Below are 5,239 nucleotides of genomic sequence, written 5' to 3' on the forward strand. Positions count from 1 at the left end.
CCTCTCTTAAAATTAAAAAAAAAATAAAAAGGGCTTGGGGATACAGTTCAGCACAAAAGCCCTGAATTAAATCTCCAATACCACTACTACTACTACTACTAGTAGTAGTAGTAGTAGTAGTAGTAGTAGTAGTAAATAAGTAAATAAAAATTTAAATTATTTTAAAGTTAAAAAAAAAAAACCAAGAAGAGCTGAGGATGCAGGTCAGGGCAAAGTCTCTAGGTTCAATCCTGAGTACTGGGGGAAAAAAAATCTTTTTTGTTCAAACACAGCTGCACCATTTCCTGGGGCTCTGTATGGTTCCCAGGGTGCAGGGGAGAGGGGGTTACTATATCGCAGAACGCCAGCTGCCCGGGAGCTGCAGTGGACACAGGTGCTCTGGGAAAGGTATGTACAGCAGGCCCACCTGGCCAACAGATGGGTCACAGAAGTTCTAGTTCATGTCGTTCCCAAGGGCTGATGTGGGAGGACAGCGAGGAGGGTGCAGCTCACATGCAAACGTGCTGATCGCATACAGAGAAGCTCTCTGGAAGGGTGCAGGCCAGAGCTCCGAGCTGGAGGGGCCACTTTTCTCACATCCCAAGGTCTGAAGTCCTTTTACCTTGTCCATGTATCACTTAAGTACTATAAAATATATGCCATGTTAAAATGTCTATATGTGAGCATTTATTACTGTATTATTTGAAACAGAGAAAAAAAAATGTTTCTCAAAGGGCTGGGATAGTGGTCGCCTAGCATGTGTGAGGTCCTGGGTTCAACCCCCAGCATTGCCAAAAAAACAAAAAACAAAGAAGTGCCGACATGGGGTGAATCCCAAGATATTCTCAGAAGTGAAAAACAAATTTTAAATGTAAAATGCCTAACTTTACTTAAAAATGAAAAAAATTAATACTATCTACACTTATTCTAGAAAATCTAGAAATGACAGAGAAGTCGAAAAGGAACAGTTACTCCTGATCCTTTTCAAAGCAATCCAATGTTATGACAAGTGACCTTTGGTCGCCTGCCTGATGCCTTCTGAGAGGGTGCCCCTGGCCAGATTCCATCATGTCCCCAGGGGACCTGGGCCCATCCAGTACCTGTCAGGGCGGTGGCTCTTGAGGAAGCCCAGGTGGCCATTTTGGTCAGACAACCCAGGTTGCTGTGTCAACAGTCAATTAAACACACACACAGACACGCACATGCATGCGTATTAGGTTTGCTGAGTGCCAGAGGGGGTGAGGTCTGGAAAAACGAGCTGCTGTCTCCCTCTGGAGTCACCACTGGCAAAGGTAACCGGCAGGTGGACCACGGTAACCCACTATGGAACAACAGGGCCCTCTGACACAGCCCCTGAGCCTCAGGGTGATGTCTGAGAGCGACACACAGACAGACACAGACATCTGAGAGATGCACCCAGAATTCTGCTGAGAGCCTGGGGAATGCAGAAGGGAGAGAGCGAGCCAGGAAGCCGCCTCAAGGCAGCAAGAGCCAGGACTGTAATTTTCTGTTTTTAGGACTGTAATTTTCATAGAGACAGCAGTTCAAAGAGGTTTCAGGCAGAGGAGCAAAAGGGGAAGCCCATTCCCAGAGCTTAAAGGGCTGCAGTGGGGGAACAGAGCCCAGAGGAAGCCCCAGTCTCAGCATGATCTTCAGCTTGGCCTTGTGAGAGTGGTGGCTTCAAGAAGAGGTCATTGGTTGTCTGTTGCGGGGGTGGGATGTTATCTACTAATTTTGCTTTATTTTTCGTTTTTTTTGTGTGTGCCAGGGATCGAACTCAGGACTGCACTTGAGAGGCAGGTGCAGTGCTGAGCTAAATCCCCAGCCCTATTTTTGCTTTTTTTAAACACTTTTTGTTTTTAACCTCACAAGTAATATACATGTAGCTTTGAATTTTTAAATGTTTATATACTGTACTTGGTAATCAAAGTCCCTCTTCATGCTGTCTTTTCCCCTGAATCACCACTAATGATCGGATGCAAATTCCTCCTTCAAACCATTTTTGTTATGCAGCTTCTAATAAGTGTGTGTATATTTTTAAAATAAAAGTGGATATCCTGTTTCCACTTGCCTTCTTACTTATCAGCATATTTTTAAGGAGACACTAGAGGGTGGGGGTGTAGTGAAAGAGCACAGGCTTAGCATCCAACAGGTCCTTGGCTCAATCCCCAGCTCCCATAAAAAAATACAATTTTTAAATGTAACTAATATTTTTTCCTCTACATGGATCAGCATTGTGCCAAGGAATTTTCATGAATTTTTTTTCCACATACACATCTGAAATTTTCTTCTTTCCTCCCTTCCTTTTTCTCTGTCTTTTTCTGTCTCTCTCTTTCTTGCTTAGTGGTGCTGGGGATGGAATGCCAGGCCTCACATTCCCCCACTGAGCCACAGCCCTCAGGCTCTGCAGTATCTGTGGGTATTGTATGTTTGTGTGTGCATGTGCGTGTGTGCGTGTGTGTGTGTGTGTGTGTGTGTGTGTGTGTGTGTAAATTACTGCCTTAGGGTGGGACACAGTGAGGACAAACTGCAGCCACAGCTGGGATCCCCACCCCCAGAGGAGACCTACAGGGCTACTTCTGGAGCTGCCTGCCCCAGACTGACTTAGGCTAGAACTCTGGTCTTGCAGGAAAAAAATTACCTGTTTCCCAGAACTAAAATGATGCATATTCTAAAAACAGACCAATTCTATAAAATGATAGAAAAATGTTTTTCATTTCCAATTCCAAAGTGGCAATGGACATTTTGCTTATAGTACTAACAGATACTGTTTGTAAAGATCAAATCACAGCATTGCATTTTAAAATTGTTCTCCCAAAGTAACTACATGAAGTCTAATAATGTTCACCAGTGCTCTTTTATACCGCTTTGCTATGATGTGAACATAACTTTCTAATAAAATAAATATATTTTTCCTCTGTCCAGAAGAACCCTGCTTTTTGGACCAACACGCAACACTACACTTTACACTGCATCCCCTAGGGGGACACTGACCACATCACCCCATTCTCTGCATTCCACAGGCTCTCAGCAGACCTCTGTGTGCATCTCTCAGATGTCTGTGTCCAGCTCAGATGTCACCTCGCTGCCCGGAGGTGAGTCTAAGGGCCTCGCCACTCCCTAGGGGGAACATGAGCGCTTAACGTAATCACATGTGCACACATGCAGGGGTGATGTTAAAATATTTAACAAAACTGGACACACGCAGACAAGGTGCAGAAGATTCAAGATGGAACCCTTCCAAAATGAGTTACTGGCAAACAAATTCGGAAAAAAGGTATTAATTTGTGTTAAGGGTTTTCCACACGTGTGTGTATGGTGGGTGAGGGTGCCAGGGATGGAACACGGAGCCTCCCGCATGCCAGGCCAGTGCTCCGTCACTGAGCTCCCTTCCCAGCTGGCGGAAAGCCCTTCAAGACCATTAATTTTTCAGTCAGTGATAAACTGTTGGGGCCATATGCTGGGATGTGGGAACAGAAAGGGAGATAACATTTATTAAGCACCTATACCGTGCAAAACACAGGCACTGATTCAAAAACAATGAATAACAAGAATTGAGTCTACTTTCTACAGCCAGACCACAAAGATAGCCATGATATTAAAGGAGGTCCTTTTCAGTGCTCCTAAAACATATTGCTATGTAGGTAACTAATACTTTATACTTTTTTCTTTGTGTCAGTGTCTGTTGGATAAATGGAGCCTTTTTTTTATTTTCTCGGTACCAGGGATCAAACTCAGGACCTTGCACTTGCCAGGCAGGCGCGGTGCCACTGAGCTACATCCCCAGCCCTTGGAGAGACACTTAAGTCTGTAGACAACTGTTTGCCTGTCTGTACTCAATGCACAGGCTGATGACAGATACATAGTACACAATAAATAATGCAAGGTGACTCATTTATATAATTCATTACCTACCCAAATTGTTTTCAATAAAAGCATGTGGCATAATAATTTAATTTTTTAAAAAATTAAGCTGGGCACGGTGGTACACGCTTGTAATTCCAACACTCTTGAGAGGCTAGGGCAAGAGGACTGAAAGCTCAAGACCAGCTTGGGAGATTTAGCAAGACCTTGTCTCAAAATAAAAAGTAACAAAAGAGCTCAGGATATAGCTCAGGGCAAAGGCCCTGGATTTAATTCCCAGTACAGGAAAATAAAAATACTACTGTGGGCCAGGGATTTAGCTCAGTGGTTCTGCCGCTTGCCCCACAAGTGCAAAGACCTGAGTTCGAGCCCCTGTACCCCAAAAAAAACAACAACAACAAAAAACAATAAAAATACCGTTGTATAATACTATTATAATTATTCTACCTTATTACTGTTTACTGTTGTCACAATCTCTTACTGTTCCTAATTTGTAAATTAATCTTTATCGTACACATGAATGTGCAGGAAGACACGGAATATACAGGGTTAGGTACAACACAGTCTCAAGCATCCTCTGGGAATCTGAGAATATGTCCCTGGCAGACAAGGGTGGACTACTGTGTTTATGCTTAAAGAAATAAGATCTTTACACTTTTCAGGACTCTAATAGTTTCCATTCTATTCTGTTCTGCTTCATTTCATTCATTTCATTTAAAAAATGTTGGATGTCGGGTGGGGGATTTAGCTCAGTGGTTCTGCCACCTGCCTTACAAGTGCAAGGTCCTGAGTTCGATCCCCAGTACCAAAAAAAAATTTTTTTTTTTAATGTTGGATGTGGCCATAAGCAATTGATATGTTCACCATGTTTATGTACATGAATGTGTGTCCCCGTGTTCAAGAAACAAGATCTTTACAAAGTGCAGTGCTCTCTGATGCTTTCTATCTCATTCTGTTCTCTTCCCTTCCCTTCCTTCCTTTCCTTCTCCCTTGCAGTACCTGGGACTGAATTTAGAGCCTTCACACTAAGCTACAGACCCAGCCTTTTAAAAATAAATGAATAAACTAACTCACTCATGTATGTATTTATAGGGTCTGGCTAAATCTCTAAGTTGCCCAGGCTGGGCTGAACTTGTGATTGATCTTCCTGTTTCAGCCTCTCAGAGTGTGAAGATTACAGGTGTCTGTCACCACACTTAACTCTCTTCCATTTCTGAAAATAAGAAAGATAAGGAAAAAAAAAGTTGGGCGAGATTCACCAAGAAGTTTGTACAACTCTACTCTAAGGTAATAAAATGTATTTTAGGGCCAGCGATTAAGCTCAGTGGCACCGTGCCCACCACGCAAGTGCAAGGTTGTGAGTTTGATCCCTGGTACCAAAAAAAAAAAAAAAAAA

General features: G+C 43.0%; 1 protein-coding gene across 3 annotated transcripts in view; it reads right to left on the minus strand.

Moving 5' to 3' along the window:
- Window positions 1–5,239, minus strand: part of Eef2k (eukaryotic elongation factor 2 kinase) — a 45,216-nt gene that overhangs the window by 39,235 nt on the left and 742 nt on the right. The window lies entirely within an intron of this gene.

This window comes from Fukomys damarensis, unplaced genomic scaffold, assembly GCF_012274545.1.
Source record: "Fukomys damarensis isolate Sample0158 unplaced genomic scaffold, DMR_v1.0_HiC HiC_scaffold_34, whole genome shotgun sequence".
Classification (NCBI taxonomy): domain Eukaryota; kingdom Metazoa; phylum Chordata; class Mammalia; order Rodentia; family Bathyergidae; genus Fukomys; species Fukomys damarensis.